Source organism: Mytilus edulis, chromosome 8 (genome assembly GCF_963676685.1).
Source record: "Mytilus edulis chromosome 8, xbMytEdul2.2, whole genome shotgun sequence".
In the NCBI taxonomy this organism is placed as follows: Eukaryota; Metazoa; Mollusca; class Bivalvia; order Mytilida; family Mytilidae; genus Mytilus; species Mytilus edulis.
This window is the reverse complement of record NC_092351.1, coordinates 57,732,550-57,747,666: the sequence shown is the minus strand read 5'-3', so window position 1 is coordinate 57,747,666 and position 15,117 is coordinate 57,732,550. Positions and strand designations below refer to the sequence as shown.

Sequence of the window (15,117 nt, the reverse complement as noted above, 5' to 3'; positions counted from 1 at the left end):
CTGTATTCATACATCCGTGACAATAGAAGTAAGATTAAATTGAGAATGAAAATGGGAAAAGTGTCAAAGAGACAAAACCCCGACAAAAGAGCAGAAGACAGCCGAAGTTAACCAATTAGTCTACAACACAGCGACATAATCCCACACCCGGAAAAGGGCCTCAGCTTGCCTCTAAATAAAATGTGTACTAGTTCAATGAAAATTGACGTCACACCAAACACCAAAACATATAAATGAACTAAAATTTAATAAAAAATCATACATGACTAACACAATGTAATAAATAAACAGATCATAGTACTGTAATACTGTATACAGCATCTTTTTACATACATCCATGACAATAAAAGTTAGGGAACATGGAATACATAGGTCAAAGAACTTTAATAATATCAAAATCATCTGTTATCATTCATCCATGACAATAGGAGTAACTATACATCACTTAAGAAGACTAATTGAAGCAACAATGATATTTTTTTTTATTGTTGTTGGAAATTATCAAGTGAATGTTGCAAAACTAGTTATTGCCTCATTGGATTAAAACGATAATCTGCCATTATTTTTCAATATCCCTAAATTGCAGCATTGTCATAAAAGCAAGTAGATTTAACATTGTAAGTTTCCTTTAAGCACTACTCTTATGTCATATACTGTGGGTCTTTTAAAAACAAAATAGTTTATTACATCTATTTGAAATGGAAAACCATAGCCTCTGATTATGACTCACAGTTTATATAAAATGGAATATGTTTGGCGAAAAATCCTAATTCGACTTGCTAGTTTAAAAGTATAAAAGTTGTATCGAATTTGTTTTTATATTGAACAATCTCTAGTGAAGCAATGCCAGTCAAAATATTTTGTATTTTATCCCACTACGGAAATTGCCACAGCATGTTAGCTTGTTTTTTGGTCCAGGTCTATATTTTAATATTAATTTAACTTAGACGAAATTAACCCATAACGTAGTAATATTACGAACAGCATGTAGTTCAAAAGGAGCGAAGATATTTTTTCATACTATTATTAAGAAAATGATAAATGAGGATATAAAAAACAACAATAAAGGATAAAAACTCTATTCAAAATCCATAACATTGCAGGATCTGCATACCCTACGGGAGTACCAGAGATCAACGCCTGGTTGTGGTGGGGTTCTTGTTGATCTGAATTGTAAATCTTATAATGGCATCTACAGATTAGAGTGTAACCTTTGCGGATTGATATGCGTGCGTCAGTTTAACGACAGCAAGGCTAAACAAACGTATGCGCGGCCATATAGATAAGACATCAACAACAATGCAAGTGAAATTCTTTACTAGCATTTTAATCAACCTAATCATTCCATCGTTTCTATGACAGTTCGCATTATTAAAAAATATATATATACCACATGACTAAAACACCTCATCTTGCAACGCCTTTCCATTGACAAAAAGAGGACTACTGGATTCAACAATGGGGAACTGCGACACCTTAGGGTTTCAATGATACAATTGATGGTATAGGTTTATATCTAGTCCTTCCTAGCTCGGTGAATGTGATGATTTTTTTCAAACCTACTTCTCGACGTATACGCAGTCTGGTCATTGTCATTATACATCACATACTTTGCATAATGTCTCTTATAATGACCTGCTGCCATTTAAACAATAGCTATTAGGTATTCATAACATACGAACGAAACATTATTCATTTCCCCTTTCAAAACTTCATTCTTTGTTCAATTTATGTTTGGAAAAAAATGTTAAACACCCTCATTCAAACCTATTCAGTTTTACATGACTTTTTTGGTATCTTTTAGGATATTGCAAGTCGCAGATTTTTTAAACCAGTTCGCATTAGAAAAGATAAAAAAGAGGAACGATATTTTCTTTACTTCCCTTTGCCAACAAAGGTCTCGATGGCGTCAACTTGGGCAATATCCTTCATTATAAATAAAAAATATTGATTCAATCAAAAATACCTTTTTATCCAAAATAAAAGGTTTGTACCAAACATGTCTTATACCTATACAAAATATCGTGAGCCTAAATTTATCAATTGGAAACACAACATCAAAATACTGATAAATTCAGTCGAGGATTATTCCAGGCAATGGGCTGAACGCGAGAACGAAAAAGTAGATACTCTTTCCAAATGGATTATGGTTGTGAGGTCTTTGATACAATTCGGAAGTAAGACATTGAATGGGTCTATCAATACACATGCAACGCCAATCTTTAAAGACACTAATACCATCGTTTTTATGTGTAAATATCATTGCATACACTGCATGATAAATATGTTCACTTGGAAACTGAACATATATCCTCACCACACTTACAGAAGAGAACATTCTGGATAATCATAAGTCTGTTCTATGTTCCTTTGAAATTTCAACCAATGGTTAACAACTGGATTGTCCATCACTGTATTGGATACCTAAACTATATACTTAGGTGTCTTTACAAATAACGGTATATTACTGGGTCTTCCAAGTACTCTAAGAAACCTCTTAATAATTAACATCTATTTTATAAGAAATCAAAGCCGGGCTTCAAAGATATTGTGAAGCTGCCTATTCTAGAGGTGGCATGAATCAGATATGGATGCTAAAATAATGCAAAGAGTACATACAATCTGAGACTCTGTCAACTTGCAATTGTATTAAAAAATTTGACTTTGTACACTTTACACAAGTATTCCTCATTCCCAACTAAAAGACAAATTGATAGAGTTGGTATTGCTTTTTCATAAAAAGAATGGCCAACGTAGATACAGGTTTATTATCATAGGGAGGGATAGATCTTTCTGGTGCAGAAATATTTATACCGTTTATGTTATTGTAAAGAATCACTCTGTTTCAATCAACAAATTATCTGTAAATGATATTATCAAGATCCTTGAATTCATGATTGACGACATATTTGTTACGTTCGGAGGACGTGTTTTTCAACAGATTGTCAGCATTCCAATGGGAACCGAGTGTACCCCTCTTCTTGTCGACTTGTTTCTTTATTATTATGAGGCTGACTTCATACAGGAACTTCTTTGAAAGAAAGATATGAAGTTAGCAATATCCTTAAACTTAACTTTCCGCTATATAGATGATGTTATCTCACCAAATAATTCAAAATTTGTTGACTGTGTTTAACGCATCTATCCCATCGAAATAGAAATAAAAGATACAACAGATTAAGTTAAGTCTGCCTCATATTTGACGTACATTTACAAATTGGGTCGGTTAAAAACAAATATTTACGACGAAAGAGATGATGTCAATTATAAACTTTCCATTTCTATGTAGTAACATTCAAGCAGTACTTGCATACGGAGAATATTTCTCCCATTTGATACATTATCCCTAGGCTTGTATTTCCTATCATGATTTCTTTGATAGAGGAGGAAGCTATATGACCAAAAGTTCAGAATGGTGAAGTTGAATTCATTCCTTCGTAAAGTTCACGGACGTCATCGCGAGCTGGTTGACAGTTATGGATAGTCCATTTCACAGATTATATCGGATATGTTTTTACGTTGTAACTACAATCCCGTTCCCTTTTTACGATATGTGACCTGCCGAATCAGACTAATTACAGGGTTTTTAATAACATTAGCAACACGACGGGTGCCACACATGGAGCAGGATCTGCCTACCTTTCCGGAGCACCTGAGATCACCCCCAGTTTTGGTGAGGTTCGTGTTGCTTAGTCTTTAGTTTTCTACGTTGTGTTTTATGTACTTATATTTGTCTATTTGTCTTTTTTTGCCATGACGAAGTCAGTTTTATTCATTTGATTTTTTTATTATATATTATCATCGTTTTATATACGTCAAAGAATTGATGAAACAAAACGTCGATCTTGTATATTGATAGTTGTCTTTATTAAGAAAAAAAATCCATGTACGAAACAATAAAGATAATATTAATGGCTTGCAGTCGCAGCAGGCAATTCAGGAATGAAAAAAAAACGTTCCAAGGTTAGAAGGAGGGTTGGTTGTGAGAACAAAACTCCTTGCAGATGTTGTACTTTCATTTGATCCCACTTCATCTGGTTTATTAGTATGTGAAGTCTTTTGTATTGTATTATATGAATATCTTTATGTGTAAAATGTACAAAAACCAGACATATAAAACTAAAAAGAAAGTCAAAACGACAACAAGACTAAAAGTAGTCTACAAAACACAATATAGAAATATTAAGATTGAGCAACACCGACCCCATCAAAAATTAAGAAGATCTCCGAAGATTCGGAAGGTTAAACAGCTCCAGCTCCACATGTGGTATCCATCGTTTAGCTCACAATTTATAATAAATCCGGTGACATGTCTGATATAGTAGTGTCTATCAGATACATTGATACTATGTAAGCAATGAAAAAAGCACGATACACATTGCATGCGTTCGTCATAAGGAACCCTCAAATCAGAATATTTCAAAGCCAATGATGTAGAAGTAGCAAAAACGTCAGAGAGCTATAAATCCAAGATGACCCTAAGAAATAGCCCGATCCAACTTTGCCTGAAGGAGTTAAAACATTAGTTTCTGACAGAGTATAATTTCAAAATTTAGAAACAATCATTTTATATGATTTGTTTTAAATCATGTCAGTACCAAGTACTGATTACTGAGCTTATGGTACCTTCGTTGATTGATAGTCTACCAGAAGATTTTCGACACATCGTTATAAATGTCATGCGATTGAAGTCATTTCTTTCAAAAAAGGAATCACGTGCGAAGAATGTAAGCATAATTCCCAAGAATAAAGTTAGACTATCATATCAAATGGCAGATGCTCTGGTTTTGAAAATGAAATTTTTCTAGCTTCAGGACATTCAATCAATCAGACTCGTCAAATATCTGACTGTCCGATATGTACAGAAGCTTTTAACATGAATGTCTACTATCAAAGCCTTGTACTGTACTTCTACAAGTATCAACGCGATGGAAGAGGCGAATTGTTTATAATTGTAATAAAGTTTGCAAGAGATTTATGAGATCCTGATGTCAATATGTTGACCGTCAATGTCAACTCGATGATTTTGGATAGTAAACTTGTTCTTGAATTCCTCGGATATAGGTATCTATTTCACTACTCAATGAATTGTATTACTCCGTTCTAGTTCTTAAAAGACATCATGCACGATAATGCTGACGGTGGTATGGGCTTTGCTAAACTGATACTGAATAATTGGATATAATCACCAGTTGTGGCATATTAGCTATTTAAACATCAGATGTCAATGCACTTGCTTTTTAATTTAAACATATTTATTTATAGTGGATTCGGAAACATGTTTTGCAATTTATATTCTTAAAATCTATCGCATATATTTTTTTTTTCTTTTTAATTGCGTCTAGTGAGTGATTACTCAATTTTAAATTACAACATTTGACACAGTTTGAAACATATTGATTACACCGTTAAAAATATTCTAGAGCTAAGGAGCATACGATACAGTTACAGGAGATGTATGGACGTTGTTAACATAAAATGTTATTTCCGCGACGTCTTACTGTGACATATTGGATAAAGATGCATATTTCGACAGATTTTGTTTATCATTCAAACTAACTTATATTGAAATCGAGTTCATGAACTCCCTTTTTAAAGAGACATTTATTAGGTAAAATTACGTGAAAGAATATGAAAATTGTATTGTACCATTTTTTTTTCTAAGTCACAATGCTTTTATTTTAATTGGATAAATATACAGCAAAAATGCCGTTACTTTTCTCAAATTATGAAACTTTTAATTATTTCCAAAGAATTTATATACAAAATAAGAGTACACCTATTTAAACAAAATGTATCTTTCGAATTAAAAATGTCTATTCTTAATGTAGATCTGTCTATCCAAGACTAGAAATGTTAATAAAAAAGCGAAATTGTGTGTTAATGCCTCAAATTTCGACAAAATTTATCACTGAACGTAGCACATGAAGGTCTATTTTCTGGTATATGTACGAATTAAAATGACTAAATGAAAATAAACTGTATCGAATGTCCTTAACGTTACAAAGCGCACACATCGTAGCAGAAATGTCGATGACGTCATATGCATTGTTGTCTAATGCGAATTGGAAGAAAAAGTCCAGCAAATTTGTTTATAAAACTTGTTTTACCTTCACTAGGAACGCTGAAAACCTTATACATTTTTGTATTTGAAAGCATATAAAAAAATAATCAATAAAACTGTTCATATCTTCATTGCTGAACGCTGTCACATTTCTTTGTCTCCAAAACAGCGTTTTCCCAGTAAAAATATCAAAAACTAGGATAACAAAGCACTCAGACTCAGTTTTCCTATCATACACAATTCCGTTATGAACATTTCTATGACCAGTTTTTTTTTCATTAACAAGTTTTGACGCAATTCCACATGTTTCTTCCACTAAAATGTAGATCTTCTTTGAATTGTTTTTTAGTGAATATTTGTGCACAATTATTTATTTGGCGACTTTTTAATCAAATGTTGAAAAAACCCACATGCTAACAAATAACCATTTAACAAAAGACATTAATCTACAACTCATTAAGTAAATAATTGTTTATGCGTCAATACAAATTAAAATGTAGTTTTGCTTAGAACGGCATATCTCTAGGCTGAATTAGTATTTCATTTACTCCGACGTAATCAGGTTGTGTAACTGCATACAGAACAGCATTGGCTATGTCTTCTTGTTCAAGTGATTTACCAGATTCTGTTTCCTCAAATGTTTTAACCTAAGAACGAAAAGTAAAAATACATGCTTTATAGAATTATAGTTCATTTCATATTTTAGTAATTTCATGGTAAAGAATGAGCGAACTCTAGTTTTTTTTAAAGTAATCCAGGATAAATCTTGCACGAAGTTGTAATAAAACATTAGTATTACTTTCCTTATTTTTTTCAAAAAAAGACTTGGTCAAATATGTAACGACTTCTTTCGTTGCAATTTATTGGCTTATCTTGTTCGTTTGTTCCTTCAACGATATGTGTAAAGCTTATCGTTAAATATCAATGACCAGGACTTAAATTGATCAAAATGGTTTTTTGATTCATTTAAACAAAAGAAAAAGGAAACTGTTATAAGACAGGAAAAGGATACTGATGATTATTCATACTTCTCGATATGTTTGTCTGTCATATCCGGAACATTGACACTTCCAGGTTGGACAACGGTGACTCGAATTTCGAATTTACATACTTCCTGTCTTAATGCCCTCCATGAAAAACTTGCTTCCGGTATACACTGCCAGACCAGGAAATCTCTAGAATAATATGCTTTTGATATCTAAATGTCATAAATAGCATACCAGTGGAAAAGATATTACAGATTGTTGAACAAAAAATGGTAGAAGTGTTTATACTTTGATATCGTTTTGTTTAAATATGAAATTAAAAAGTTATTGAGCTTTTTTCAAGGTAAAAGTTATGTAAAAGGGAAATGATTCTGTAAGGATTACATACGGGTAATAATGGTGTCGTGAACAAAAAGTAAACGATAGAATTATTAGGGGAAAATGCTTTTAGAAAGTAGAAATTAAAACTATGGTCACTTCAGCAAGTGAGCAAGGTTTTATCTTCAAATGCGTCATTTAGATAAAACAACAACTGCAATTCTATATTTTATGTAAAAGAAATATGAAAATATCAATTGCTATCAGGAATGGAGAAAAACTGCCATACAACCTACATGGTATTGTGTGGACATTTCCAATAGATGGTACATACATATTTTGATTTTTTTTGTTTAGTTCATAAGATAAAAACTGAAACATGTGAAATATGTCATCATAATGAACATATCACTGTAAGGAAGCGAGCACCAACTTTCAGTTTTATTTAATCTTATGAACATACTAAAATAGACTAACTAGTAGGTAGTTTATCTTTTTTTTCGCAATAATTTTTGGTGAAATTCAAATAAAGTACAAAAAGGGCCATAAATATATAATGTCACAATTGGTCGGTTTCGTGGCTTATAAGATTTTTCTCTAATTTTTCGTCAACTTATCCCTTTCTGCACCCATTGTATAAAAAAAATAATGAACGTGAGGTTCGTTTAATCTCAGTTCTTCATCAGTTAAAATACGATTATGACGTCGAATTTTCTAGCTTTCCTCTGAATTACCAATTCTGACACCATGAAAAAAGGCGACAATGCCTGATTACCTTATATAGAAAGAACACATCTGTTTGCAGATCATTCGTAACAAAGGAATAAGTTTGCCTGCATATTGTTTGAAAATCATTAGAAAAACAGATTCCACCACCAAATCGTGTCCAATATTTAAGTTTAAATTTTAAATGCAAGGCTCTGGTCTGTGCATCCGTCCGTTCGTCCCGCTTCAGGTTAAAGATTTTGGTCGAGGTAGTTTTTGATTGAAGTTGAAGTCCAACTTAGTACACATGTTTCCCATGATATGATCTTTCTAATTCTATTGCCAAATTAGTGAGATTCACCCAATCATGGTCCACTGAACACAGAAAAGATAGTGCGGATTGGGCATCCGTGTACTGGGAACACATTCTTGTTCAACTATATAAAGACGAAACACCCATACACAGTAAAGGGTTTTGAGTTAGCAAATATAAGGAAACAAATATGAGTCTGTAATTAAAATATGCATAAATAGATGTGCATTTAAAAACTAATTTAAAAAAAGACAAGAAAATGTTGTAAATTAATCGAAGCTTCTAAATATATATGATGCAGGATTGGTATGACATTTAGAACTATAGATTGGTAGTCTGGGTTGGGGTTCTTCATACCTGTGTTTTGTTTCCGTTAAGTAATGTATCTCTATGCAATATATTGTTTGCCATTACTCTCGAGCTATATTCTTTATATTTTATCACCACATTTTATTGTCTATTTCTATTGTTTTGTTCCATTTATTTCTATTCTATTTTTTTTTTCGCCTATTACTATCTAGTGTTTAAAACACTCAATCTAAACCTTCAAAGAGCGATATTTTTCAGCACCTCGTCAAATTTATTTGTACATCTGTTCACAACAGTGTCCTACTTTTTAACAGTGTTACAAAATATTCATTTTATCCAATCTCATTTATTTTCAGTTCTTACAAAATATCAGGATATTCATTTTCAAAATCCTACTTAGACAACAGCCTAACGATACAGAATAAACATACATCTAATCGTGCAACATCCAAATTTGTATATCAAGAAATAAATTCGTATGGCCTCAATAAAAAAAAGTTGTCTATGTATAATGTGAAAGTCCTTGATTTAACCTAAGTGGGAATAGTGCTCACAATGAAGTATCACAAATTTGCCAGCTATACATGTACCAAATTTCCAAAAGGACAAAAACATGAAATGCAGAATATGCCCTGATGTCTATCGTACATGTATGTCGACCGGAGGATCCCATGTATAACGGGTTTGTTGATATTTTTACATTCTTCTATATTTATAGAATTATGTGACATAAATATAACGTTCATCGCTCTTTCTCTGAACTTTAGGAACACCATTATTGAGATAAATGTTTAAAGTTACATTGTATTAATATTTGTTAGTTATTAATTATTCGTTCTTGATTATTATTCTTTATCCTGTGTTTAGTTATTATATTTTGTTATTATCGCATTCGATGAGATAGTTTTTCCATGTTTCGCAAAAGATGTAAAATGGAATTTTGTTTTTTTATTTAACGGTTTATTATTGGAGAAGTTATCTTACATCGCTTCTGATAGCAACGACTCATTTGACTTGAATGCAAAATCCCCCCCCCAAATTCCTCTACTTTTTTTCACATCTTCTAGTTTATCTTCTCGCCTTGCGGCTAATGCAACTTTCGCTCCAGCGTTAGCTAATGTTATTCCTATAGCTTATCCAATTCCACTGGAGGCTCTTATCACTATGGCAACCTTACCAGCTAAACTTTGCTTTTCTGTAAGTAAGGAAATATCCAAAAAAATAATAAATGCGTGTGTATCTTATTAGACGTAATGTCTGAATCAAATTTTGTCAAAAGATTTACTTTGACCCTTTGACAAAAATATTAATAAAAACCTTGAACCACACACTAAATATATATCGGAAAAGTTTAATCGGATATATAGCAGTTTGATACACACTAATTTTGACAATTGAGGAGCTTAATATTTCCTTAACAATATAACTTTATTAAAACGTTCAGCTGACTTTTACAGAGTTATTTTCTTGTAGTGTTATGTACCAACTGTATGAATATCCAAACTGATTTTAAAGCAGTCGTGAAGACTTGTCAACGTTTTTATTATAATGATTTACTAAGTGTCCGAAGTTCTCTGTTTGTAAACTGTGAAATGTATTCATAAATCAGTGTTAATGTTAAACAAAATGATTAGCCGTCAGTGTGATATGTACAGAGACACAGCCCCGGAAATAACTCTTCGAGAGATCCGCAGATACATAACATATTTCTAAACAGAGGTGTTCCCTCACCTTATTATTCAAGTGCCTGTTCAAAATTTATCTGATTTTCAGAACCGTAAAATTTTCCTCATTTTTTTTACATTATTCCCTTAGATATATGTGAAGTATTTGTCACTGGAATTGAAGAGAAACGGCAATTATCGATAAAAATTTACAATAACCGGACGAAATTAGGAACACTGCTCACAAGTTCAATAAAGGCTACAATAACTTGTCCCAAGATATTGCATCGATAGAAATGAATGTTTTAAAGAAGACAGGACAATATTTGTCTCTTTGTAACAGTGTGAGAAAAAATCATTGTTACATTATATGTTCATCATCGAAACACAAGTTACATTTAGCACAGATCAAAAGAGTTTTTCAAGCAGAATAGAAACAATTTAATAAACTCTAAGTTCATTATACAATCAGTCAACTAATAAATTAGAATACGTGTACTGACAGTCTTAGCAAATCGAGACATCCTCTACTGCTATTATTATGCTAGTTCGGACATGCTTAAACTTTGCTGGCAAACTTCGTGCACATTATGCATTCACATTTCTTTTCAAAACATTTAGACCTTAAAATTCCGCCATGACCCTTTGTTTACTACTGTTATCATTTAATAACTTTTCAGATGCTCCCGTGGTTACAAGTTACATCCTGAAATGCTTATTTACACAACAGAATCGTAATTCATTTGATTTTATTTAGACTATAGATATCCCGCTAGCTGCTACTTGTGAAATATTGCTGACTGGACCAACCTTCAGTACATATGCTATATTTGTATGTATGTTCTTGTCGTAGTTTGATGAAATTATAATATCAATTATGATAATAAACAGCATGAATCGAAAAACTATCATTATTATATATTACTGTATTTACAAATATTCATTCTATTCACATCTTGAATGGTGTATATATATGCATTTCTCTTAAAATTCGACTATATCATTTTCTTTATATAAATCATTAAATTTTCATATTAATAAAATTTCAACTTTCATCTCTCAAATCTGCAAAGCAAATAAATGTTTGCATTACATAACAAGAACTTATAAAATGAAGTGCTCTGCACCCAGATAAAATGTTGTGTAAGTAAATAATTTCGATCTTACAACTATAATAATATGAAGTTTTATGTACACACATAAGAGATTGTGTGTGTAAATAAAAATCAATAGAAGAATGTCACTCTTAAATTGATCGTATGAGTTTTCCTTCATTTCGAAAAGGAGGAGCAAATGATGATATCAATTATATCAAATAGAAAATTTAAAATAAAAACAGACATTACAACAGCCAAACGTACGATAAATAAAGGGGTGACGAAAATAACATCTACAAAACACTACACAGAAAACTACGGCCTTAAGAATATGAACCCTACCAAATGACCTGTATTGATCGGAAATGCTTGTTTTGTCTAATTGACAATGTATGATATAATACAACATTTAATGTTAAAGATGAAGTATTGATTCAGAAAGAATAAAATTAGAATTCTAATGTTATTATGTTTTCATTTATATATAGAACAATTTACCTGATGTCATTGTAGTTGTTTCCCTTTCTCCGTATATTGCAATTGTTTATGGAATGATAATAAATTCTAAATTATGTGGTTATAACGAAATACCCAAATATGCCTTGAAAAACAAGATAACCGAATGGAACTACAATTACTACCATTAGATTTATACAATAAGTTTCATGTCCCATTTATGGGCATTATGTTTTCTGGTCTGTGCGTTCGTCCGTCTGTTCGTCCCGCTTCGGGTAAAAGTTTTTGGTCGGGTTAGTTTTTGATGAAGTTGAGGTCCGACTTAGTACACATGTTTCCTATGATATGATCTTTCTAATTTTATTGCCAAATTAGAGATATTCACCTATTCACGGTCCACTGAACACAGAAAATGATAGTGCGGATGGGGCATCTTTTATTTAAATTTACATTTTAATAATTCAATAATGTGCAAAATATGAATACTACAACATTTTATTGTTTGTATTTTTTTTACATGAAATGAAGATGTTGGAGTACACTTCAATAAAAAAAAAGCAACCAAACAGAAATCTGACAAACACATTCACATAAAGGTTTCAACTATTAATGATATATTTATGAATGTTCCGGACCATATGAGTATTTGGACTATACGCGTATGGTCATGACCATATGGGTATATACTCATATGGTCCGACCATACGCGTATGGTCCGACCGTACGCGTATGATCGGGGTAATTAACACTCTGTTACAGTTTACTTTTAACACTTCTAAACTCTTTATATGGTATGCCCATTCATTAAAAAGACGCTGTCATATAGGTAATTTTATTATTTATATAATATAAAAAAAGAGGCTAAATAAAAATTAGAAGTTTCACATAGTTAATTACACTTACTTGTCAACACTATAATAAGCACATGTTATACCGATGGTCATTACCGATTTGTTATTACGAGTGAATGGCAATATGTCGACTTAAAATAATTCCAAAAATTTCTTAATGAACTGTTACACAAGAAGTCACTGGAAAGTAGCATAGTTTATTAAAGTTGTCTTGTGAATATGTTGTATTGCAGTCATGTTACGATATTTGAGATCTAGAGCTTCTTAAAAACACCGTAGACATATCGGAATGGCCCAGGACCTCGGTATCACTGTACACAGCTACAAAAAGGCTAGCTTTTCACTCGCAAACAATAGGTGCAAATAAAAAGAATCGTGCACATCTAAGACTTGCAAATGCAAAAAAGCTATGATACCGTGTGGAAGTAAAATGTCACATCAAGCCTATTTGTAAAAATGTAACATGTGTTATAAGCCATGAAACAAACTATGGCATCAATATTTGATAAATTTACGTATATTTTAATTATAAAATAATACATTGTAATGTAACCATCATTGTATTTTTAGATAAAGTTTTTGTAATATTGAAACTTTTATAATGTAATTTACCAAAACATATACCTATATGGTCCAAATACTCATATGGTCCGACCCGTTAATAACCAAACGAGTATTATACTCATATGGTCCGACCATACGCGTACGGTCGGACCATATGAGTATACGCATATGGTCATGAACATACGCGTATGGTCCAAATACTCATATGGTCTGGAACATAAACATTGTGTCGAGCGATCCAGTTGTAACAAAGCTAACTATTAATATAAACTGTTATCTCAGAGATATGTCTTGCATTTTTGTAATTTCGATAAATGTCGAGATAAAAATAGCAACACTTTTACATGCAAGTTTTGCAAATATTTAAAGGCAATGAACCATGACTGAAAGTATATACAATCTGCATGGAAATAAGATGTGCCAATGCTAATACAACTGCATACCAAACACCATTTACTTTACTTAATTAGTTCCATTTAAACAGACATAAACCCAATTTTATACATGTAAACTAAGCAATAAACTTATTATAATGAGGGGCTGGGTCAAATAATCTCCATCGTAATGAGATGTGCCAACGTTTATACAACTGCATACAAACTGTCACTGACATACCACTAGTGATTCGATATAAACTGACATAATCACAAACTAATACATACAAACTAAGCAAAAGTTTCAAAGTCAATAGACCATGACTAAGGGGGTGGGCCGGGTACTTGTGTATACCCTGCCGACGACAGAAACAGCATACATATGTCTCGCTTTTTCACTCCGTCAAGGGAGACAAAAGCAGAAACTGTTAAATGCTCTTTTAAGGCACAAGAGTTAAATCTCAATAATCTTATGCTAGGATCATACAAAATAACATTGAAACAAAGAAGTGGGACCAATTACCCCTACTGCAAACGAAGCACTTGTTTTGCATATGAAATGCCCAGCTTGATATCTTTGATATGTCTTTATCATAGAACCATTTTCGAAAGACGTTATTTTTTCCTAAAAACATATTATAACAACCTTTACGGTCCAACCCAATATTTTGGGTTACCTTTAACGGTTAATCAAATGTCAAAAACGACATTATTCAGGTATTTTGGCATCAGTCTGAGTATTCATCCAAAAACTGTGTAAGAAGACCATCAATATGTATAACCAAATTCTGTTGGAAGTTAGGTAATGAAATTATTGATTTGGCTTATATAACCTTTATATTGATTACCTGCTTATGTAAACAATACCTATACATAAAGTCATGTATCACACAACAGCTGCATAAGTAAATCAATACATTAGCATGCAATATGTATATTATGTGTTTATTAATCTAAAATCAAGTTTTCATGCTTTCCTGGTCGATTGACAGAATGAAAAAATGTTTTGTTCTTGTTGCATTCATCCATCTTGCAGTAGTTACAAGTCTGAGAAAACACAAACCGGTCAGTATCACATTGAATGCATGGAAAGAAATACCAATTAGTGGCTTTTTATAGGCAATTCGCAATCATACTTGTTCAAAAAGGAGATGGATTATCAATTGAATAAAATGAAGACAGTTTCAAAGGATGAGTTTGGAGGATTTATATTTCAACAGACAATCGGTATTCCAATGGGTACTAATTGTGCACCCCTGCTGGCTGATTTGTTTTTGTACTCGTATGAAGCAGAATTCATTCAGAATCTTCTAAAAGACAAAAAAAAGCACATTGCCAAATTCTTTAATTTTACTTTCCGATATATTGATGATGTTCTATCATTGAATAACCCATACTTCAGCCAATACTTACATA

General features: G+C 32.1%; 1 long non-coding RNA gene across 1 annotated transcript; it reads right to left on the bottom strand.

Moving 5' to 3' along the window:
* Window positions 1–6,491: 6,491 nt before the first annotated feature.
* On the bottom strand, window positions 6,492–7,235 carry LOC139485991 (uncharacterized). Its single transcript, XR_011655445.1, has 2 exons — window positions 7,093–7,235; window positions 6,492–6,711 (listed from the first exon to the last, which is right to left on the bottom strand). It is a non-coding gene; the product is annotated as an uncharacterized lncRNA (long non-coding RNA).
* Between the last annotated feature and the right edge of the window lie 7,882 nt (window positions 7,236–15,117).